We start from the raw sequence: 25,421 nt of genomic DNA, 5'->3' as shown, positions 1-25,421 counted from the left end.
TTTCTCTCTGTGTGTGTCTCTCCCCCTCCCTTCCACTCTTTCTAAAAATCAATGGGCAAAACATTCTCAGGGGAGGATTAACAACAACAACCAAAGATATATAGTCTTGGTACAAAATTCAAACCATGCAGAAGATGGAAACTTTAAAGTCCCTTTTCCCATCCTGTCGACCTCTGAATTGCACTCCCCGGGGAAAATGGCTGTTATAAACTGGACACATGAGCTTATACCGTGTTTCCCCAAAAATAAGACATCCTCCAAAAATAAGACCTAGCGCATGGAAAGATAAGACATCCCCTGAAAATAAGACCTAGCGCAACTTTGGGAGAAAAAATTAATATAAGACACTGTCTTATTTTGGGGGAAACAGGGTATATATATTCATTTTGGAAAACAATCCAGTAATGTATATCAAGAGCCATAAAGATGTCTATAACTTTTGGTCCTGTCACCCCACTGTAGAATTTCCCCCAGGAAAGGATCTCCTACGCTTCCTTCCCTTCTTAGAGATGGTCAAGCTCATTACCACACATCTTCCCGTTGGCCGTGTCCTCTGTCTAGAACTTTGTTCCCCCAGATTTGCTCATAACTGAGTGTCCATTTCAGTCTCAGCTCAAATGACACCACCTCTGAGCGGTTGCCCATAGTCAGGCATCTGGACTTGCTCCCTCTCTCCAGAAACCACCTGGCACGCGGTAGGAATGCAGATCTTGGTGGAGGGGACGCATGTGCTCTCGCAAACCACCACCTGATCTATGAGGGAAGGGATGTTATTTGACTCACCTTGGGACCCAGGCAGCTGCGTCTGCAAAGAAACCATTCATCCAGGCTTTCCTGAACAAGAAAAGCCTGTGGGAGGTCTGGCGGCCTGGGGCTGTCCTGCCTGTCATTTCTTCCGGCTGAATGGCTGCCTTTCAGATGTAGATACTGCATGGAGGCATTCTAACCCCCCTCTGAAGCCTTCCCGTTCTTGGCTTCTAAAACAAAGGCGAGGTAGAGGTAGAGAAAATCCGTGAGTGAGAGTCTCTGTCAGAGTAACACCTAGGCCCTAGTTAATTAGGATGAATAATTGAACACTCTCAAGTCAGACAATGGAAACATTAAGACTTTCCACCAAAACATAAACTTGGCCAAGTGGGTGGGGCATCCAGAAGCCTCCAGAACATTGGGGGTTGGAGGAGTTTCTTATGAAGCCTGCGGGGCAGAGGAAAGATGGGCGAAAGAGACCTAGATCCCTATCCAAGCCCCTCAACACTAGCTCGGTTGCTTGGGCTGAATAATTCTAACTTTTTTTTTCCTTATAGAAAAATAAATCATGTTTCTATGAAGGAGTTAAAACAAAAATTAAAACCTACCCTCTAGGAAGACAATATTGCTATAGTGTCTGTTGTAGTCTTTTTAGTCTGTTGTAGTCTTTTTTTCTTAACATACTTTAAAAAGTGAAACTGTGATTATATTATGTACTGTCTTATAAACTTTTTTTCACTTAATAATATATTGTGAACATTTCCCCATGCCATTAAACACTACTTAATGCTGTAACTTTTTAAGGCTGTGTGGTATTCCATTGTATGGCTGCATCATCCAACCTGTCAGACATTTAGGTAGTTCCCAATTTTTATAAGTAGTTTGTCACTTATTATTTCTTTTCTTTTTAAAAATATATTTTTTTATTGATTTAGAGAGGAAGAAAGAGGGAGAGATAGAAACATCAATGATGAGAGGTAATCATTAATTGGCTGCCTCCTGCACTCCCCCTACAGGGGATGGAGTCTGCAACTCTGACCAGGAACCGAACTGGCGACCTCTCAGTAGAGGGGACAACACTCAACAAACTGAGCTACACTGGCCAGGACACCCTAAATGAATCCTATGTAATAAAAGGCTAATATGCAGATCAACCAAATGGTGGAACGACTGGTTGCTATGACCACCAGGGGGCAGGTGCTCAATGCAGGAGATGACCCCTGGTGGTCAGTGCACTCCCACAGGGGGAGCACTGCTCAGCCAGAAGCTGGGCTCACTGCTGGTGAGTGCAGGGGTAGTGTGGAAGCCTTTCCAGCCTCTGGGGCAGCACTAAGAATGTCTGACTGATGGATTAGGCTGGGGAGAGAAAGCCTAAGCCGTCAGTCGGACATCCCCCGAGGGCTCCTGGACTGCAAGAGAGTACAGGCTGGGCTGAGGAGACATCCCTCCGCCCAGTGCACAAATTTCATTCACCGGGCCTTTAGTTTAATAATATAAAAAAATAAATAAAGGAAGACCTTGATCTTTCTTGTTCTCTCTCATTAAACATTTAGTTAGGTTTGCCATATGTGCATTTGAATTCCATGTGTACCTTTTATGGCTGGCTACCCAGTAGCCCTTTCCAACCCCCTTCTTTTCCAGACTCCATAGCGGCTAAGGGTGGCCTGTTGAGAACCAAGGAGATATTTGTTATTGGGATGTGGGAGCCTTTTTTCCTTTCTCTCTCTCTCTCCCCACCACACACACCAAAAAATCTCTTATTACCTTGGCTCTGTCCATGTGGGCACATGATTCCAGGAGCTGTGGCTGCCGTCTTAGAATCACGAGGCAAAAGCCTAATGATTTAAAAAGAAACTTCTGGTAATAGTTAGTCCTCAATTACATCAGGGGATCAGGGGGCTGCTGTACCTATACAGGAGCTGCTCTGGAATCTAACCTCAAAATAATAACTTTATGGTTTACCTTAGTGGTTTTCAAAGTTAGTGGTTAAACGAACAAATTAGAGTCATCTAGGACTTTTGCTAGACTGAGACTGACTCGGCAGGTGTGGGATTCTGTATGGTTAGCAAGACCCCAGTTGATCTTGCCGCTGCTGGTTCAGGGACCACACTCTGAGTAGCAAGCATCACTGTTACACTAGCTCCACGTGTCCTGATATATCCTCTTTCTGGATGCGAAGGTCACCCTCCTCACTTCACAGGGGCAGGTATAGGGAGCCCCCTGGGAGCACTAAGACAGCGGGAAGGGCCCCTCGCTGCCAGGGGTCCATTAGCTACGTGGCAGCAGGCCCCCGCTGGTGGGTTCCTAAGTTGCTGCACCATCCAGGGATAAGCCATCCTGCTCCTGAGGCTGTGGAGCATTTGTGGAAGTCCTGCCTGCTGCTCGCTACCCCAGCCAGGCCAGCTTGTCCAACCGGACCCACGGACTCACACCCACGGGCAGATTCCGCCTGAAGCAAAAGGGATTCTAACTAGCGCTCATCCTTTTCCTGGGACCTTCCTCCACCAGCCTTCCCCTCAGCCCCACTCCAGGTAGTGAGGGGAGGGCCACTTCAGGTAGCATCTTCCTCTGTGGTTGCTAAAAGTCAGGTCTCCAAAAACAGTGGCGGTGAAACTTCAGGCCAGAGAGAAAGGATACTGACTGGCAGGAGCCTCCTACAGACGTACCCACGTATTTATCCTGGCTCTTCTCTTTCCTCCCGGCCTCAGGGAGACTGCGGCTTCCCGAATGACTGACACGCAGGGCCCGCCTCTCCGCTCTGCGCTCGGAAACCCTCCGCAAGGTCGCTGTGGCCGCAGGATTCTCCTCCTTCTCCCTGCAGGTCCCACGGGCCCGCCTATGGCTCCATGTCTCTGTTCCCTGGCAAACCACATCCCTCAGATTGCTTTCTCCGTTTTTGTACCTCCGTCTCCTGGGGTTCCTTCGCTCCTGTCCTCACCCTCATCAGGCCTAAGTCCTCGCCACCTGCTGAAGCTCTCTCGTCAAGGTCATCATGACCTCCAACTTGGCAATCTAAGCATTTCGGGGTCAGTCCTTGTCTTACCAGCTTTGGGCACAGTGAGACCCTCCCTCTTTCCTGTCTGTCTGATTACCTTTGTCAGCATCCCCCTCCCCCTCCCCCGGCTCACTCTTTCCTCGCTGCTCCTCTTTTTCAGTCTCCAGGACTGGTTCAGCCCCCTCTTCTGGACCTCTCCAAGGTGGAGACCAGGGTTCAGCGCTCACTCCCCGTGCCCTCCCTTCTAAGTGTCCCCAGGGATCCCATCTCTCCCACAGCTGCCAGTTCCATCTATCAATACAAGCTGTGGAAATGGGTGTCACCAGCCTTTCCTCCCCTTCGTGACCCTCACCCCAGAGCCATCAGCCTCACCCCTCCAGCTGCACACCCAGCATCTCCCCTAGGGTGCCTGACAGACACTTCAAAGAGAGTTTTTAAAATATGTGTATTTTTATTGACTTCAGAGAGGAAAGGAGGGGGTGCGAGAAGTAGAAACATTGATGAGGAGAGAGCATCATTGATGGGCTGTCTCCTGCATGGCCCCTACTAGGGATGGAGCCCACAACCCGGGCATGTGCCCTGACTGAGAATCAGATCTTGACCTCCGGATTCATGGGCCTCCACTCAATGACCCTGGCACGGCCCTGAAAGAGACGGTAAGTAATGCTGATGCCCGGGCCCGGGCCCTGGAGATCCTGATTTGGCTGGTGTGGCTGTGAGCATCTCTGGGAGGGGTGAGCCACTCAGCGCCGTGAACAATGTGGCCTGGCAGTGTTTCTGAGGGAGCCCGGTGCCAGGCCCTTGCTGGCTGCTTGGAAATACAAAGGGATGTGGTTTCTCAGAGTTTCCATTCGCCTTGGAAAGCCAGACTCAGGAAGTGAGCTCAGGGTTCTGGGGATGAAGTGCAGGCCGAGGGGAGGAAATGGCTGCCACTGTGAGGGGCATCGACCAGGACACTGAGCCAGGCCGGCTCTGTTGGTTCAGTCTTTCCTGCAAACCTGTGTGTTGGTGTAAAAGGGACCCAGGTGGCCACGCAGGCACTTGGCCCCAGAGGGCTGGGAGATCTTGGATGCTCGTTATTCAGGTTAGGATCTTCCGTTTCCCTGCCCCCAGTACAGACCTTGGACTTTGAGTCTGAGCTCCTGCCCTGGACTTCTCCAGCTCTTTTTTTCATCCTGGGACAGTCAGGCCAGGTGACCTTCACAGCCAATGACCTTCATAGATTTGGGGCTTGGGAGGAAGCCAGTGGTGCTTGGTTGGCTGCCTGCTGGAATCACCTGGGGAACCTTTGAAAAAGCCGCTGAGCCCTGGCAGGTTAGTTAGCTCAATTGATTAGAGCCTGTCCCGATTAGCCAAGGTTGTGGGTTCAATTCCAAGGTCAGGACACATACAAGAAGTAACCAATGAGGGCATAAATAAGTGGAACAACAACTTGATCTCTCTGGCTCTCTTCTTTCTCTCTAAAAATCTATTAAAACTTATTTTTAAAAAATTAAAATGCCCTATTAACTTAAAATCTTTGGCAGTAGGACCCAAGCATCAATATTTTTTAAAATTTTTTATTGTTGGAAGTTTTACATATGTCTCCCTTTCCCCCCACTGACCTCTCTCTGCCCGCTCCCACCGCCCAACACATGCCCCCACCCCTCTATTGTCTATGACCACTGGTCATGCTCATATGCATGAATACAAGTCCTTTGGTTGATCTCTTACCTGCACACCAACCTTCCCCTGCCTTCCCTCTGAGATTTGATGGTCTATTCAATGCTTCTCTTGTCTCTGGATCTATTTTTATTCATCATTTTATGTTCTTCATTATATTCTACAGATGAGTGAGATCATGTGATATTTATCTTTCTCCAACTGGCTTATTTCGCTTAGCCTAATGCTCTCCACGTCCATCCATGCTATCGCAAATGGTAAAAGTTCTTTCTTTTTTACAGCAGCATAGTATTCCGTTGTGTAGATGTACCATGGTTTTTTAATCCACTCATCTGCTGATGGGCACTTAGGCTGTTTCCAAATCTTAGCTATTATAAATTGTGCTGCTTTGAACACACATAAGGGTGCATATATTCTTTCTGATTGGTGTTTCTAGCTTCTTAGGATATATTCCTAAAAGTGAATTATTGGGTCAAATGGGAGTTCCAGTTTTAATTATTTTCCACAGTGGCTGCACCAGTCTGCATTCCCACCAGCAGTGCAGGAGGGTTCCTTTTTCTCCACATCCTCACTAATACTTACTTGTTCTTTGTAGATTTATTGATTGTAGCCATTCCGACAGGTGTGAGAGAGTACCTCATTGTTGTTTTGATTTGCATCTCTCGGATGATTAGTGAGCTTTTTTAAAGCTCCCCAGAAGATTCCAACAAGTGGCTAACACTGGGCAGTGCTCAAAGCTCATTCCTCCTGCACAGGAGAGGCCGTCCTCTGGTGGCGAGAGCCTGGGCTTGGGAGTCAGACAAGTTTGACCAACTCTTGGCCTACTAGCTACATGATGGGGCCTTGAACAAGCTACCTAAGATCCCTCTGACCCAGTTTTCTCATTTATGAAGAGGGGAATGGTACCAATCTCACAACTAGGGTTTTTTTTGTTTGTTTTTGTTTTTGTTCTTAATTTGTTTGTTCGTTTGTTTTGTTAATCCTCACCTGAGGATATACTTTCCAATGATTTTTAGAGAGAGTGGAAGGAAGGGGTCGACACAAAGGGAAACATTGATGTGAGGAAGACACATGGATTGGTTGCCTCCCACATGCACTTGACTGGGGCCTTGGATCGAGCCTGCAATTGAGGTAGGTGCTCTTGGCCAGAATCGAACCAGCAACCTTTCAGTCTGTGGGCCGACACTCTAACCACTGAGCCAAACCGGCTAGGGCCACAATTAAGTTTTGAAGAATAACATTAAATTAAATAGGGTGCCTGATTCATAATAGGCATTTAATATGTATTATGATTTACTAGTATAGTCCATAGCTCAAACTTGTCCTCATTCATTGAGTAAACTTTCCAGCATGCCAAGGAGATGTTCACACATACACACATACACCCCACATTTTAAATTCTGCTCTCTGAGGCTACATAAATCCTACTGTAAGCCTTTTTAGTTTCCTTCTTGCCTCTCACCATTGCCAGCCACTTTCTTGGGATTGTAATGTTTAGGAGATTGCCCCTGGCTGCCATTATTTGTGTTTTTGTTTCTCAAATTTTTATTTATTGATTATTTATTTATTTATTTATTTATTTAATGTATTGATGAGAGAGAGAGAGAGAGAGAGAGAGAGAGAGAAAGAGAGAGACAGACATCGACTTGTTGTTCCACTTACTTATGCATTCATTGGTTGCTTCTTGTATGTGTCCTGACTGGAGGTTGAATCCAAAACCTCAGTCTATTGGGATGACACTAACCAAATGAGCTGTGGGGTCAGGGCCTGGCTGACATCTTCAAAGCCTCTCTGTGTCCTCCTTGAGTCCAGCTTGCAAGGCACTGCTGCTGCTGGTGGGTCCCACCAGGTAGGACTTTTTCATTTCAAGCTGCACAGCCTGATTAAATTGTTGTTACCTCGCTTTGGGCTCAAATTATCTCACTTGGCAGGTGAATGCCTTGGATTAATTAAAATGCACAAATAAATCAATGAATACTTATTCAGTGCACTTTTCCTCAACAGAACCTCTCAAATATGAGATTTCTAGAGAAAAATCCTGGCAATAAAAGGGATCACTGGCCATGACATGATCAGGGACCCCTAGACAGGACAGGATCAATCAGAGGGGCAGTGGGGGCGGGTGAGGTAGTAGAATAACATTTAGCCAATTCATATTCAGGCCTTGGGGTTTGGGTTAAAACCAAGATGTGGTGGCTGACCTTTGTGCTCTGAGTAAGTGTCAGGAGGTCACACTCACAGAATCTGTCTGCCATCCTAGGCCAGGACTGATGTCTGAGGTGAGGGGTGGGAGCTGAATTACTAGTACAGGGAAACCTTCATGGTTGAGCCTTTGCCTTAATAGACATGATTATTATAATAGGCTAGAGACCCAGTACACGAAATTCATACTTGGATGTGGGGGGGGGGGGGGGGGTCCCTCAGCCCAGACTGCACCTTCTCAAAATCTGGGACCCCTCGAGAGATGTCTAACTGCCAGTTTAGGCCCAATCCCCATCAGACATCCCTCTTGCAATCCGGAACTTCTGGCTCCTAATCGCTCACCTGCCTGCCTGCCTATCTGCCTGATCACCCCTAACCCTCCTGCCTGTCTGCCTGATCACCCTTAATCACCTCTGCCTCAGCCCCCCCCAACCCACCCACCCCAGCTTCATCTGGAAGGACGTCTAGAATGACATCCAGAAGGTTGTTCAGCTGTCTGGTCTAATTAGCATATTATGCTTTTATTATCATAGATATAATATCTAAATGCCTCCCTTGTACTAAGCATTTAACATACTTTCTTTTGGTTAAGTTCTCCCAACAGCCCTATGAATTAGGTACTAATGTCCCCAAAGAGAGTATCTTCCTTAATTCATTCAACAATATTAAGCTCCTGCCCAGCTGGTGTGACTCAGTGGCTGAGCATAGATTTATGAACCAGGAGGTTAGTCACGGCACATGCCAGGCTTGCAGGCATGGTAGGGGGCATGCAGGAGGCAGCCCACCGATGATTTTCCCTCATCATTGATGTTTCTATCTCTCTCGCTTTCTAAAATCAATAAAATTGCCGAAACCGGTTTGGCTCAATGGATAGAGCGTCGGCTTGGGGACTGAAGGGTCCGGGGTTCGATTCCAGTAGGGGGCATGTACCTTGGTTGTGGGCATATCCCCAGTAGGGGGTGTGCAGGAGGCAGCTGATTGATGATTCTCTCTCATCGATGTTTCTAACTCTCTATCTCTCTTCCTTCCTCTTTGTACAAAATCAATAAAATATATTAAAAAATAAAAATAAAATAAAAATAAAATCAATAAAATTGCAAAAACCGGTTTGGCTCAGTGGATAGAGCGTCGATCTGTGGACTGAGGGGTCCCACGTTCGATTCCAGTCAAAGGCATGTGCATTGGTTGCGGGCACATCCCCAGGGGGGAGTGTGCAGGAGGCAGCTGGTCGATGTTTCTCTCTCATCGATGTTTCTAGCTCTCTATCCCTCTCTCTTCCTCTCTGTAAAAAATCAATAAAATATATTTAAAATAAATAAATAAAATCAATAAAATTTTATTTTAAAAATATATATTTGGCTCCCATCCAATATGTATATATGCTCCAATATATATATGCTCAGTTCTTTTTGGAAGCAAAAGCCAACACGGTTCCTGTCTTGTGGAGTATGCAGTCCAGTTATACATCTGCCTGTGGATTACTGAGATAATCCACAGGCAGATGTATCAGAATTCTTTTGGCAACAGGACAGATTAAGCTATTTCAGGCAACCCTCTCTTACTACCCTATATAAATCCTGCATAACATACAAGAAAAACACCTGAAAATATACTGCTGACCTCAAAAGAAAGAAAGGAACATTCTCACATTCCAGAGATAGTAGAAGAACTCAAAGCCGGAGCAAGCTGGTCAGAGGGATGATTCACCGGGTTTTGACTAGATAAAGGCTCAAAGGCCTGGTTCCTAAGAGGTCTATGGCCCTTGAAAAAATAGGAGGCAGCCCCAGGCTGTTTGAGGCAGGAGAGCTGGAATTTGTCCCTTTGAATTTATCCTTTTAAGGCTTGGAGCCTTGAAGATAAGTCTAAGGGGAAAAGGCTACAAAAACTCTACCAACCAGGGCTGCAGAAAGAGCTGCTGTCCTGGGCTGGGGAGGGAAGTTGCTGTGGAAGATGGAAGGCCTAGGCCTACCCCACAGGAGGAGAGAGGTGCATGGCTCTAGCTTCCTTGGTAAGCCGCTGACCCCAGGACTCTTGTGCCAAAAAGTTAATATAAATGTTAGTCCAGACCCAAGGGCCCTGACAGAAGCATAACCCAAAGTACTCTGTAAGAATATTTTCACAACTCAAGGCAAAAACAAACCCCAATGAAGATGCATTCCCAATAAAAAAATACAAACTGCACAGGGAAACAAACTACTATAAGAGATAACAGTAAATACAAAGCCAAGACCAAAAAATGCAGAAGAATTTACCCCCTAAGAAATGGAAATAGAAAATTTTGAAAACATAAAATAAACATTTTAAGTGATTATGAAAAATATTTATCAGAAAGAAAATAATAATAAAGAATAGGATAAGATGACAAAATTAGAGGCCCGATGCATCAAATTTGTGCTGGGAATGGGGAGGGGATGTCCCTCAGCCCGGCCTGCACCCTCTCATAATCCAGGACCCCTTGCTCCTTACTTCCCGCCTGCTCGCTTCTTACAGTTTGGCTTGCTACTCCTTAGCGCTGCCACGGAGGCGGGAGAGGCTCCCACCACCACCACTGTGCTCGCCAGTCCAGCTTCTGGTTGAGTGGCACTCCCACTGTGTGAGCACACTGGCCACCAGGGGGCAGCTCCTGCATTGAGCGTCTGCCCCCTCGTGAACAGTGCGCATCATAGCAACCGGTTCTTCTGGTCGTTCTGCCATAAGGGTCACTGGGCTTTTATTATATAGGATGGATGGAAAACAAGCCAAATAGAAGTTCTATAAATGAAAAATACAGTTTAAATACTTTATTAAAATTGGTTAAGTTGAACAGCAGAATAAGACACAGCTAAAGAGATGTTTAGCAAATTGGGTGATACCTTTAGAAAAAAAAAACCACTTTGCTAGTAGCACAGTAAGAAAAAGCAGAGAAGAAACATATGGAAGGAACCAGGGCTGAGAGAAGAGGAAATGATGGCAAGATCTAGTACCCTTAGCTGGCAGACCCAGGAGAACAGAGAGAGAATGGGGGAGGAGCAGTATTTGAAGCGTTAAAGGTAGGAATGAATCAAAATGGGGGGGAAAACACCTAAATCTTCAGATTGAATAAGAGACCTGAGGAGAATAAATAACACACGTTCACACCTTGGGCGCTGGAGAAGAGCAAAGCTAAGCAGACAGTATTAGGAAGTGTCACAGTTCTATGATGGGGAAGCAATAAGCACATTCCTAGAATTGCATGCAAGTAGGAGCAGAAGAGGGAAAGGGTGCTGATGCAGATCTTCCCTAGAGGTCAGGGGAAGTGTGAGGTTAATTTTACATCAACTTGGCTAGGCTATGGCACCCAACCGTTTGGCCAGACACTAGTCTAGGAATTCTTAGATGTGACTAACATTTACAATCACTAGGTTTTAAGCAAAGCAGATGACCCTTCATAATGTGGGTGGGCCTCGTCCAACCAGTTGGAAGCCTTAAGAATGAAGGCTGAGGATTCAGAAGAAATTCTGCCTCAAGACAGCAAGTTATGCCAAAACCAGTTTGGCTCAGTGGATAGAGCGTCAGCCTGTGGACTGAAGGGTCCCAGGTTCGATTCCGATCAAGGGCATGTACCTTGGTTGTGGGCACATCCCCAGTGGTGGGTGTGCAGGAGGCAGCTGATCAATGTTTCTCTTTCATCGATGTTTCTAACTCTCTATTCCTCTCCCTTCCTCTCTGTAAAAAAAAATCAATAATAAAAAAAAAAAAAAGACTGCAAGTTAGAAACCTTGCCTGAATTTCCAACATGCTGCCCTGTGGATTTTGGAATCAAGACTGCGACGTAAAATTTCACCTGAATTTCCAGTCTACCAGCCCGCACTATGAATTTGAACTTACTTGACCCCACAATCAAGTGAGCCAATTCCTTAAAAATCTCTCTCAGCCCGGCTGGCCGCTGTGGCTCCATGGTTGAGCGTTGGCCAGGAGGTCATGGCTCCATTTCCTGTCATGGCACATTCCCCCAGGTTGTAGGCTTAATCCCCAGTGTGGGACATGCAGGAGGCAGCCAATCAATGATTCTCTCATCATTGATGTTTCTATCTCTGTCTCCCTTTCACTTCCTCTCTGAAATCAATAAAAATATATTTAAAAAAACATTAAAAAAAATTAAAAACCTCTCATATATTATATAGATACAGGTAGGTCGATATAGATATGGATACAGTTTTTCTAGAAAACCCTGACTAACCCTGCTCTTCTTCAGAGACCCTCATCCACCTCCAGAATCCTGCCCGGCTCATCAAGCTGAATCATTTGTTTGGTCAGTGCCCTCAAGTGCCAGTATCACCCCACTCATGAACTTTCTGTACCCAAGACACCAGCTGCTTCCTGGCCGAGGGGGTTTGGCATGGGAACGAGCAGAAGAACCACTTAGCTAAGACCACAGGGGCTGACCTCTACAGGATAACAGCCACCGAGAACTCAGGTGGCACTTGGCATTCCCGCAGGGTTCTCTCGGCCAGGAAACGGCTTTGGGAGGGCCGTGCTCCCTGCACTGTGGTGGAAACACACTGTACCTCGGAGCCAGAAGACTGGGTGCTACTCTGGTTCTGAATACCGAGCTGTGTGACCTTGAGCAATTACCTAACCCCTCTGAGCTCCTGCAAACATCCCTTGCATAAGGTTGCCAGGGGGATGAACACAGACTTGGGAGCTCAGTCCCTCGTCTCAAGGTCCTGTGCTAAATGCAGGCCTGTAAATATAGCAGAGGATCTGCCCCCGCCTGCGGGCTGCGGCTGCTCCAGGAAGGACTCCCAGTCCCTGGCGATGGTTACCAGGATGCCGGCTGTAACCAGGTGCTCCTGTGGCCAAGGAGGCACTTCCCTCCTCCCGAAGGGCCTGTGGGTAAACAAGCAGGGACTCACTGGAGGGGCTGCTGGCCCATGCCTTTTCTCTGCCCTGTCTGCTCCTGGTGAGTAGGGCTCATTGCTGGGGGGCAGGGGAACGTGGTCACCGCCCACTAGGACTCTTCATCCTCTCATCTTCCTCCACTCCATCCCACCAGACACTCATGCACACTATACACTCAGACACACTCAGGAATAGACATACACTTACAATCATTCTGACACATGCACACACTCACCTACCAGGCAGCAACATGTACTTATACATCCACATACATATTCATACACATGCCCATGCTCGCATTCACCCATATGCACACACATGTATAATTATACACACATCCCATTAGATACACACATGCATGCTCACACCCATACTCCCAAGAACATATAAAAAGCACAGTATGTGAAATAATTTTAGGTGGTTCGCATATTTTAAAATATTTTTAATGGTTAGGGATTTATTTTAATATGTAATGAAGAATAAAGACATACCTGTCAAACTAGTGATTTCACAGCAGTGACTGTTTAGGAGAAAGGAAGAAGGTGGGACAAGATTTAAGTTGCTTTAAAGGGAATTGTTGAGTGAATTGGGGCGGGGGTCCTGGAATGATCCCTGAAGGCCTGCACCCTGAGGAGATATGGTGGCCACGGAATGGAGGGCTGGGGCTCTGCTTGGAGCATGTGGGAGTGTCGGCACATGGAGGTGCAGGGGGGCATGGCTGCTGTGGAAGGAGATTCTCAGATCCTCCTAGAAGGAAAGGGAAAGTTATACATTTTTTTCTTTAAATCCTCACCAAAGGAGATATATATATATACACACATACAGGTAGGTCTATATATATCTATATATCTATATATATCTATATATCTATATAGATATTTTTAGAGAGAGAGAGAAAGGAATGGAGAGAGAGAAACATCAATGGGCTGCCTCCTGCATGCACCCTAACACCCTAGGAATTGAACCCTCAACCTTTTGTTGCACTGGACAACACTCCAACCAACCCAGCCACCCAAGGAGGGCATATCCATTTTGTTTATGGTTATTGCTTTCTGGGCCCTGTATTTTTAAAACAATCTTTGCCTACTCTAAGCTTATGAAGATAGTCTCCCATGTTCTCTTCTAGAAGCTCTAGTTTCAGCTTTCGTGTTGAGGTTTGTGATATATAATGAACTAATTTTTGTGTATGAGATGGGGCTGAGGTTCATTTTTTTCACATGAGTAACTTGTTATTCTAGCACAAATTGTTGATATGACTTCCTTTACCCATTGAAGTGCCTGCTGTCTTTCTCAGAATCATTGACTGCATTTTGTGTGTATCTGTTTCTGGACTCTACTTGTTCCACTGATGTATTGGCTAACCTTTGCCAATACCACCGTCCTTTTTTTAAAAAAATCTTTTGTCATTGAATCTATTGTAGATATTTCCCCCTTTTCCCCCCCCCATTGACTCCTTCCACCCCACACCTACCCCTCCCAGGCCTTCACCACACTATTTTCTGTGTCCATGGGCTATGCATATATGCATATAGGTTCCCAGGTTAATCTCTCACCCTCCAAACCTCTCAACCCCATCTTCCCTCTGAGATTCATCAGGATTATTACAACAGCCTCCCGGTTGGTCTTCCTATTTAAATTCTCGATTTTGCTTATTCTCCACATAGCAGCACACACAGGTGATTGTGCTAAATTTCAGTCAGATCATGTCATCCCTTTGCACAAAATGCTCCTTCCTCAGGGCCTTTTGCACTTGCTGTTCTCTCTAGCTGAAACCCTCTTACTCAAGACGCCTGTGTGATTCACCCCTCACCTCCTTACACCTTTTTTTAAAATTGATTTCAGAGATAAAGGGAGAGGGAGAGAGAGATAGAAACATCAGTAATTAGGGAGAATCATTGATCGGCTGCCTCCTGCACACCCACTACTGGGGATTTAGCCCACAACCCAGGCATGTGCTTTGACCAGAATCAAACCACAGGTGCTCTATCCACTGAACCAAACCAGCTAGGGCTAGTCAGTTAACCTTTTTTTTCTTCTTTTTTTTCAAAAGCACCAAGTTTGTTTAATGGAGAAACAATAATGTTTCCAACAAAGGCTGCTAGAACAATTTGATATCCACATGAAAACAAGTAACCCTTACCTCACACCATATTCAAAAGTTAACTCAAAACAAACTATAGAAATACAGGTGATTTTTGTATATTGACTTTGTATCATTTGGCCTTGCTAAACTTGTTTTGTCTAAGGAGATGGGCAGTCAGGACAATGGGAAGTGGGGCGAGGTCATGTGTGGGATGGCTAATTTGGATCAGGGAGTCAGGGAGGTCCCCCTGGGCGAAGTGATGTATAAATGGATTTGAAAGAGAGGCAGGGAGCTCTGTGACAGGGGGAGAGGGTGTCTTGCAGGGCTGCCCAGAATCTTCCCTCACAATAATGGTGGCAGCAGAAGCAGGGGGCTCAGCCCCGCCTGAGAAAAGGAGCTTCCTTGGGGGTGAGGGGTGATACAGACTGTATCTTGGGGCAGCCAGAGTGATTCTGATGGTAGGCTGACTGCCTGGGGAAGCAGATGCCTCTTATCTGGATGAAGTAATGCATGGAAAGTTATGTGTCACTTCCATGGGTGGCAGTAGCTAGGGGCCCAGGACTATTGGGGCAGAGCATGTTTCACAACATGATACTTCACATATTCATTCATGTATTTGTTGTCTGTCTCCATGGGGACAGGGACCCTCAAAGAACAGCAGGTGACCCCAGTTTCCATGTGATGAGCACCCTGGCAAGTCCCCTTGCATCCTCCCAAACTCCATGAGGACCCTAGGATTCCTGGGGAGGATGTCAAGTGGAGGCCAGATGGCCAGGGACAGGTGGTGCAAGCTCTGGGAAAATTCTTGGGCAGGGTGAGTCATAATTCTTAGCCCACACAGTGAAACAGAGACTAGGTTGCCTGTCCTTTACTTCATTTAATTCTCAGAGCTGCCGGTGTAGATTAAACCATTGCCATTTCCCAGACGAGGAGGCCCCGGCTCAGAGGCCACACAGCTAAGAGGTGGCAAAGCTGCTTCTCCCCAGGGCCCAGTGTCTTTCTTTGCACCTGTCCACACACCCTCCAGGATGCTTGGCAAGCTGAGCTTGGTTGCCCCAAGTGGCTAAGGGCTCCCGTTAGGCACCAGGAGCCCTGGGGTTAGAGAGGAGGCTTGTGTCAGATGCTGCTTCACACCCAGACAGCCATCTTGCCCTAGAAACACTGCTACTCTGACGATCATACAAGAGCTAGCCAAAGGCCCCAAACCCAAGGGCAAGTCCATTCAAATGGAGGGAGACTCCTGCGAGGAAGGGGATCATTAGCCAAAGACCAACTTGGAGCACCTGTGAACTCACAACGGTGACAGCACACCTGGTGAGTCTTCAGAAACAAAGCACCTGGTGCTGTGTCTGGCACACAGTAGGTGTTCAATCTCTGGTTGCTATTATTATTATAATAAAGACTTAATTTCTTTCTGCAGAAATTGAATTGGAAGCTGGATTTCCTTCTGGGCTGAGACTTGGAGAGCTCTCCAGGGCCAGGGCTGTGGAAACCAGATGAAATTTGTCCCTAATGGGGGTTCTGTGGAAGCTCAGCAAGTAGTTCTATCAAATTAGCAGGCCCAACAGACATGAGGGAGCAGATTCCTTCCTGAGCCTGGGCCCAGCCACCCCTTAGAACCTTGAAAATCAGATTACCAGGAGGGCAGGGCCAGGGAGGAAACTGAGCTAACGCAATTACCAGCCCCAGCTTGTCCGTCTCAGCCTGGGAACAGGGTGGGGAGGAGGGGAAGCAGAGTGGAGTCAGAGCCTCTCAGGAAGTTACGAATCCAAGAAAGCGGACAGGATGAGCCCATCCCTGCTGCAGGGCCCATCTCCACCATCCCGTTTGGGAGTAGTTGTCTCACCCTGTGCTGTTCCCACAGAGCAGCGATAATAGAGGCCTCTGTTCTCCCTTGAAGATCACTGTGGTCATTCCTTTTATAGCTATGATGCCATCCAGTCTCGCTTGACTCTCCCTAGTGATGGGGTGTTTGTTATCCATCAAAGCCTTCTTTTTCATTATTGAGCAAAACCAGCCAACGGTAGACTTGGGGTGGTGAAGACACAATACAATATACAAGATGATGTATTATAGACTTGTACACCTAAAGCTTGTATAATTTTATTAACCAATCCCCACTCCCCAATACATTCAATTAAAAAATAGAACAGCCCTAGCCGGTTTAGCTCACTGGATAGAGCATCAGCCTGTGGATTGAAGGGTCCCGGCTTCGATTCGGCAAGGGCATTGCAGGCTTCTAGCACTGGTTAGGGGCATGCAAAAGGCAACCAATCAATGTGTCTCTCTCACATCTGTGTTTCTCTCTGTCTGTCCCTTTCCCTTCCATGCTCTCTGAAAATCAATGGAAAAATATTCTTGGGTCAGAAATAAATAAATAAACAAACAAACAAATAAATAAAATTCACTGGACTTAAGCTGGGAAACTTTTGGGAAAACAACAACAACAACACAACAGAAAACCAGCGAACGGTAGCCAAGACCACTGATATCTGGTCTTAGATTTGCCACAAACTAGGTGTAGAACCTTGGGAGGTCTTTGGCTCCATTTCCCCATCTATAAATGAGATCTGTGGCCCCGTGGTAGGCAGTGGCTGTGTTCTTAGTGTCCTTCCACCCTCTCCCATTGTTAAGTTGTGCTTTTCCAGGTGAACTCTGATCTATCAAAATGCATCAGCCCAAAGACATGCCTTTTGGCGTTTAATCTCAGGAGTCATCGTGAGTGTTGCCCCTGCCATAGTGTCCAGGCAGAGCCACCCCTTCAGACTTTCCTTCAGTGACTACAGGAAGCCACTCTTGGTCCATTCCCAGCTGAGAACAAGGCACTGTGTTGCTCTGACTGATTCTGATGGAGGAAGCCAGTCTGAGACAAAGCAGACACATATGGAGACAGAGCTGAGACAACTGCAGGGGAAGAGACAGTGCCCTGACGAATCGAGAGGCCACTCTGCCACAGGACTTTTCCATTATGTTGGGAGCCAATCAGTCACCATCATTGTTCATGCACTTTGAGCTGCATTTTCTGTCACTTGCCACCACCAGTCTCCTAATGGGGAGAGACATCATTCAGGCTTAAAAGGGTTGGAATTCTTGACAGGAAATTGGCTTCCCTGTCATTTCCATCCAATGATTGCAGTCCAACCACTGGACATATCCACTCTGGTTCCACAGGAAAGGGTTTAGGAATCTGTTGGAAGATTCTTCTCATCTCCTATCTCGGTCCATAAGCTAGGAGGGACAGGAATCTTCTAGGCCATACAGCAGAAGCCCACCCACAGAAAATGATAATGGAGGAGGAGGAGGTGAAGGAGGAAGAGGAGGAGCAGAAGGAGGAGGAGGAGCAGAAGGAGAAAGAGGAGCAGAAGGAGGAGGAGGAGGAAGAAGAGGAGGAGGAGAAGGAAAAAGAAGTGGAAGAGGTGGATCGTAGAGAGGGAAGAGGAAGTCCCAATAACTCAGCTCCATTACTGAACCACTACAATCTCTCTTTCTTTCTTTTTAAAAATATGTTTTTATTGATTTCAGAGAGGCAGGGAGAAGGAGAAACATCAGTGATGAGAGAGAATTATTGATTGGCTGCCTCCCACATGTCCCCTACTGGGGACTGAGCTTACAACCTGGACATATTTTCTGACTGGGAATAGAACCGTGACCTCCTGGTTCATAGGTCAATACTCAACCACTGAGCCATGCCAGCCGGGCCTGCAATCCCTTTTTCTGCTGCTGTCACTTTCGGTTGGGTTTCTGTCATTTGTACCCGACAGAAGTTATAAAGATTATAATTTATTCTTCCCATGATATGGACTCTTCTACCAATTTTGCCAAATTCAAGATTGTATTAGTATTTTTGATGGGCTGTTTGGAGAAGCAGGTGAGGTTTTTGCGGAAGCAGATTCAGCAAACATCTACCAAGTACTGCCTGTGTGTTAGGAACAGGGCTAGGTTTTCACATGGATAACTTCACTCACGATCCCAAACTGCTCTAGCTAATTTTAGGCCCACTTCTCAGAGAGAGAAACTGAAGCTCAGAGAAGTTAAGTAACAGTTTAAAGTTACACAGCTAATACTGGCAAAGCCAGGAAGGAAAGACGTGTCTTCTTAGAGTCACACTGCTGACTGGTGATAAACATGGTTAGTTAACAGAACAGCCAAGACCCCAGAGTCCTTCCCAACTTCCAGGGCGAGGAAGCCCTGGGTGGAATCTGGGGTGCGCCTCAGGCTCTGAGGAAGTGGTCTGCTCTGGCCGTTAGTTCTGCCTGGAGTCAGCTTTGGGTCAGTTCCTGGAGCCTTTGGCCAGTGCTGGGTTTTCGAGCAGGAAGGGCCAGAGGCAACTGTGCGCCACTCAAGGGCAATGGCCTGTGGGCAGGGTTAAGGTGGGTGAAGCTCACCCAGTTCCCACATGAAACCAGAAGCACAAAGCAGGACGAAAGGGCAACCACGTGAGCACATGCTCCCCTTTGCTTTTTCTTCTTAAACATGTTTATTGAGATATAATTTGCATACCATAAAACTCTGCTATGCAAAATGTACAACAATGGGTTTTTTAGTCTATTTTGAGTTGTACAACTGCCACTACAATCTTAAATTTAGACGATTTCCTGATACGCCAAGGTTACAGGTTTGATTCCCAGTCAGGGCACATACAAGAATCAACCAATGAATGCATAACTAAGTGGAACAGCAAATGAATGCCTGCCTCCCTCTCTCTCTCTCTCTCTCAAATCAATTTTAAAAAATAGAACATTTCACCACCCCCAAAAGAGCAACCCTACGCCCATCAGCAGTCACATCCCACTTCCCCCGTAACTGCCTCCCCTCCTCCAGCCCTAGGCAACCTTAATCTGTTTCTTTAGATTTGCTTATTCTGGACATTTCATGTGAGTGGAATCATACAATATGTGGTCCTTTGTGACTGGCTTCTTTTACTTAGCATAATGTTTTCAAAGTTTATCCATGTGGTAGCATGAATCAGTACTTTATGTCTGTTCATGGCCAACTCATTGCATGATGGACCACAGTTTATTTATCAGTTGATGGACATTTGGGCCGATTCCACTTTCTGGGTATTATGAACAATGCTGCCAAGAACACGGTGTACAAATTTTTGTATGGTCCTCTCTTCTCTGCGTTTCTTTGTGTGTTCATCTTTGTTCCCCACTCTCATTTTCTTTTTTTTCTTTTTTTCTTTTTTTAATTATTATTTATTTATTTATTTATTTATTTATATATTATTGATTTTGTACAGAGAGGAAGAGAGAGGGATAGAGAGTTAGAAACATCGATGAGAGAGAGTCACCGATCAGCTGCCTCTTGCACACCCCCTACTGGGGATATGCCCGCAACCAAGGTACATGCCCTTGACTGGAATCGAACCCGGGACCTTTCAGTCCCCAAGCCGACGCTCTATCCATTGAGCCAAACCGGTGTCAGCCCCACTCTCATTTTCCTTCCCACATTGGTAACAGTTCTTGTGCATAAAATGTGTAACTTTTATGTTTATGATAAATGTGTATTCCTCTCGTGTGAGTGTACTTTTAATGTATGTACGTGGTATTGTTATAATTCTTATTCTATTTCTTCACTCAGCACTGTGTTTTTGGATCTACCTATGTGGGTCCCGAGATGGGCTGCTACCGCATTTTGCACATTCACTCCCACAGAAACAAATATTTTACTGCTCCTACTTCCCTGATACCACCCACCAACCCACTGTGGACATCCTGGTACACGTCCCCTCCAGACCTGGTGAGAATGTCAAGCATATGTTCAGGTGGGATTGCTGGGACACAGAATATGCACATGCTTACTCTGGGTAGGGCCGGATTGTGAACGGTCTCCTGACAGCAGGCAACAAGGAGATGGAATTGTTCATTCATTTTTCTTACATAGAAATAATAGCCAAAACACATACTCACCATGCAGGTCTGCAAAGCCGCAGGACACCAGTGCTGAGATGCACCTTGCCCAGGAAGGAAAAAAGACAGACGTATCATTTTGTTTCATGTCTTACATCACTTTGCTAAGTTTCTAGAACACTGGCTCCATTTAAACATTCTGGTCTCATAAAGTGAGGTTGTTCTTAATCCCTCATGGATTAAAATTTTGAAGAAAAACCGTTCCCCAAACTTTTTTGTGTGTGTGCAAAGATCTGTGACCCTATAATGACCATTTTTGTGATTTAACTGAAGAGGAGGTGCGGGGGGACGAGGGACTGGCTCCTAAAACCATCCTCAGCACTCAGGAGCGCCCAGAAACGGAAGGAGAGGGAGGAGTCAAGTGATCAGCTGGGAATTTTTATCTCTGATTTGCGGTGATCTCCTAGAGCAGTGTTTCCCAAACTTCTCTCATGGTGAGAATCACCTGGTGGAGTTGTTAAATTACAGATTCCTAAATTCCAACTAAGAAGTGCTAAACTAGAATTTTTGGGAACATATAGGTAAAATTGTATACAACACTGATCTAAAGTGATGTGACTGGAATTCTAGTTTAGCACTTCTTAGTTGGGATTCAGGAATCTGTAGTTTAACAAGTCCACCAGGTGATTCTTATCATGAGAGAATTTTGGGAAACACTGTCCTAGAGGGAGAGGTTAAAATCCTTAAATAGTGGAATCTGAGAAATTTCTTCCCTGGGGGACCCCACATTTTAGGCCTATTGCTCATCTCGGCAACGCTCAGGATGGTTATAGCACTGCGGGTCTACCGAAGAGCTTTCCTGTTAAAGGACTCACCTCCAGTTACCCTGCATCCCCACACCCAAGGGTGCCCGATTACACACCAGATGGGCGCCAGCAGAAGTCCTTAGCAAAGAATCTCCTTACACATCTTGTGAGTCCCTTTGTCCTCATTTTGGTTTGTCCTAAGCTTGGATTTCTCAGACTTGGTTTTTTAAAAGTGAAAGCCATACTCCTGCTGGACAGTCCCAGCAAGTACCTGGGAGGCCAGCTGGGAGGGGACACAGTGGCTGCGAGTGCCTGGCGCTCCCTCCACCCATTGCCCCTTCTCTCCCGTCACTAGCTTCAGGTGTCCAAACCTAGTTCCGTGGCTGGCTTTCCTTGGAAGTGTTCCGGACAAAGAGAGAACCCAGCATTACACAGCACGGAGCGTCATGTCCAGTGCCGCTTTCTCACAAATGCTGAGGGAGCAGAGGAGGAGGAGGAGAGGACATCTCTGGAGTCCTCAGGACTCTCTTCTGCCTTCTGTCCTCATCCTGAACATTGTCCCTGGAAGAAGAAATGATTATGATGACAGTAATAGCAGCTCTCTTTATACAATGCCTATGGTCTGCTGAACATTGTGCTGGTGATATATAACAAACAAGAATTTATTTATTTACTTACTACAGGCAGTCCCCAGGTTATGTTGGACATCGTTTTGGGGTTACTTTGCCATCACCCATTTACAGTATTTATATATATATATATATATATATATATATATATATATATATATATATATATATATATATATATATAAAGTTCCATCATTTTGACATATGTACATATATGTGTTTTATGTTTTTTATTATTTATTTACCATAAGTAAAGGTCAGGAATTATCTTTCTTTTAAAATTTTTTTACTGTTTCCCTTCATTACTGCTGTGTCTATGCTCCATGTGAGTCACGTAGGTGCTTATGTAGGTGGGTTCCAACTTACAGAGAAAATCGACTTACATCGAGCTGTAGGAATGGATCTCCGTCATAACCCGAGGGCCTACTGCAATCTACACAGCAGGATCACAGGTGAGCTCAACCTCAACTTTGTGGGTGAAGAAATTCAGGTTTCGAAGCCGGTTCCATGTCACAAAGCAGAGATTGGCCGGTCTCTCTGGCTCTTCGGGCCACATTCTTCTCCCCAGCTCCCCTGGAGCCCCACTTTCCAGCCCACCACAGGCCTCCCTGACTCACTACTTCTGCTATTCTAGGCGCCTGGGCTCTGACTCAGCGTATGAGGGAAAGGAGGTTTCTTGGCACCAAGAGGGGACATGGGGCTCAAGAGACAGTGTAGAGATGGGGTAAACCTGTTAGTTCCCTCTGTGTCCAGACAAAGGGGAAGCAGCAGCAGCAGCAGAGGAGAAATGCCCCGAAGTGGGAAGAGGGGGGACCGGGTCATGAGAGGCTACTTCTCAGTCTCACCCTCCGATCCACTGCCCCTCCCAGAGCGGGGCCCACAACACAGCTCAGGGGAGGAGGACTGGGCCGCCGCAGCCTGGGAAACCGGGCAGCCGAACCTCTCCTAGGCCTTTAAGCCATACCGAGGGCCGAAAAGAAGAAAGTCCCTGTGACCAGGCTCAGCAAGTGTCACAGATGTTTTCCCTCCACCCCTGACTGCTCCCAAGCCGGGCCAGTGGGTCTGTTGGAAGAGGGGAGAGGAAGGAAGACTGGGGAGGGTAATGTGCAAAGCTTTGGGAAAGATCCCCAGTGCAGTCGGCATGGGGGGCAGGGAGAGAACCAAGGAGGAAACCACGGGGCTCACATGCCCCCCTCTCTGGACTGAGTTCCACTTGACAGAGCTTGGGGGAAGGACTGGGATGTACAGCTGAGCAGGTCATGCCTCCCACAGCTCTGGGAGGTGCCGTTCCAGTAGACCTCGGGGTGAGGCACTCCCCCGGCCGCAGAGGCACAGGAGGGGCCTGCCCTCAGGTGCAGAGAGATCACCGCAGAGAGCCTCCCTGATGCTAGATGCTGAAGACTGGAACCCTGGAGCTTGAGCACCGTCTGGGAATTGAAGAGGACATCTACTGTCCCGAGGTCAGCTGTTCCTGGCAAGGGCCTGGCCACAGTCTCCTTCCTGGCTGTCCAGGCTTTGCCCCCGGCTCTCTTGGCCCCCAAGGCTGAAGGGGCAGAGTCTTATCTATCACCGCATCAGCTTCACAAGAGCCTATCTCACTTTAATACAAAGTCTAAGTGATTTTGTTGGACACAACAGCCTGGCCTCTCAGGCCTCCTGTTCCAATAATTCCAGTCTGTCCAGTAAGTCTGACTTCTTTCTGAAGGAGACCCCAGAGGCAGGCTTGCCCATGGTCCTCCACCTTTTCGGGCTCCCATCCTCCTCCCAGATCTCTGCAGCCCCCGTTGTCCAGAGGATCGGCCCGCCAACCCCTCTCTTTCCCCCCTTTTGGGTGGTACCCAAGAACCCGCTTTTCCCTGAATTCTTCATTTCACACATGCTAATCTATAGAATGGAGAGGGCGGAACAGCATAGATGTTTACAGGCAGGGGGACCAAACCCCACTTCTCGGAGATACCATTTCATCTTAGGAGGCAATGAGGTTGCCAACTGCACCACGAGTCAGGAGAGGACAGGGAGGGGGTCGATGGGCCAGATGTAGCTGCTGACTAGACCCAACTGGCCTCAGGAGGAAGGGACAGAGGGCCTGATTCATCAGGAGCCCGGCCTGGGACAGCCTCACAGGTCTCTCCACAGAAGGACAAGCTGGTGGAGCTGTAGGCTTTGGACTCTGGCCTGAGCAGAAGGACACATTTGCCTTCCAGCCAACCCTTGCCCCTCCGGTCAGCCAGACCTGAAATGGGCCAGTCTCCACCAGCTGTTGTACCTACTGGGGCTGGGCCCAAGGCTGTCACGTTGGCGCTGACCAGCCTTCCCCAGGAAGGCTAAGCTTGGCAGCCCTTGCTCATGAATTCCAGCCCAGGCAGCTGCTTGAGGAACAAAGTGCCAGGAGTTTCCTTTGGGCAGGGAAGTTGAAAACTGAGATAATGATAAAGGGATCTGAGCTGTAAGCTGTTCCTCACAGCTAGTTTAGGAAAAAGATATTACTTACCAGGGCCCGACAGCCAAGAAGAGCACAGCGCTTTGAACCAGTTTCCCGAGCCTGCAACTTGGCGGATTCCACTCAAAACTTGATCTTTCCTCTTCGGATCCTTGGGTGCTTACAACTTAAAAGGTCTTCCACCATTGAGCCCCCACCTCCCTAAAACCTAAGGACCTCAGTTCCCTGCCCCTCACTCCCTCTCCCCCGAATCTGGGCCTTTTATTTTTTTTCTCGTTCCCCAACGTGTTGATTGCTCCTCTCTGAAAGGCATTCGAAGGATGGGGATTTATTGACACCTCCCGGTGCTGAAACACCAGGATGGCATTCAGCAACCCAGGAGGGGTTCAAGTTGCTGAAAGGTACAGGAAGGGACAAGGCACATGTTAGTCTGCGTTTTGGGACCTTGTGTTGATTTTCTTAGGGCAGACCAAGCTCAGCTGGCCCCGTTTTTTCCTTTGCATAAAGCTTTTTCCTGTTAGCCCGGCCTCCTTCTGGGCCATTTTCAGTGCCTTGCTACAGCTGCATATTGTAAGCAGGAACCCACTGGAGCCAGGCTGAGTGAGGGTGGGTAGATCAAGGTAAGCAACCCCCCTAATTAAAGAACCACATCTAGAAAGAGCAAGATGTGGGGAGAGCACTAGCCTTAGGAGCCAGGCCAAGCCATTCTCTGGCCTTGGGCTCTCAATCCCTAAACCGAGGGCTGGACTGGACTGGGTTGTTAACCACCCCACCTCCTTCAGGATAAGGTCAAAATGCTAATTTAGGCCTGAACTCATCAATGACCTCCCAGTCTCCCCCACCCTTGCTCTGGCTTCTCTCCTGGCCGATGTGTTTTATTTGAAAAGCTTGTTCTCCCAAGTATAATTCCATTGCCTCTTTTCCATCAGCAATTCAAAACCTTCCTCTCATTTCTCTGCCTGCCCTCTCCACATGCCACCAACGGGCCAAAAGATCTCTAATCCAGATCTGTCCTGAGATTTAGTAGGATGGGACTGAACTCTGACCCCTTTTCCCCTTGGCTGAGCCCAATGTTGCAAAATATTTAATACACACACACACACACACACACACACACACACACACACACACACACACACAAAACA

The 25,421-nt window shown here is 47.1% G+C and overlaps 1 long non-coding RNA gene across 1 annotated transcript; it reads right to left on the bottom strand.

Moving 5' to 3' along the window:
• Positions 1 to 386: 386 nt before the first annotated feature.
• Positions 387 to 24,431, bottom strand: LOC118716284. The gene is made up of 4 exons (XR_004987107.2): positions 24,328 to 24,431; positions 21,119 to 21,768; positions 20,354 to 20,861; positions 387 to 977 (listed from the first exon to the last, which is right to left on the bottom strand). It is a non-coding gene; the product is annotated as an uncharacterized LOC118716284 (long non-coding RNA).
• Between the last annotated feature and the right edge of the window lie 990 nt (positions 24,432 to 25,421).

This window comes from Pipistrellus kuhlii, unplaced genomic scaffold, assembly GCF_014108245.1.
Source record: "Pipistrellus kuhlii isolate mPipKuh1 unplaced genomic scaffold, mPipKuh1.p scaffold_m20_p_1, whole genome shotgun sequence".
In the NCBI taxonomy this organism is placed as follows: Eukaryota; Metazoa; Chordata; class Mammalia; order Chiroptera; family Vespertilionidae; genus Pipistrellus; species Pipistrellus kuhlii.
Note: the sequence above shows the minus strand (reverse complement) of the source record. Positions and strands in the feature narration are given on the sequence as shown.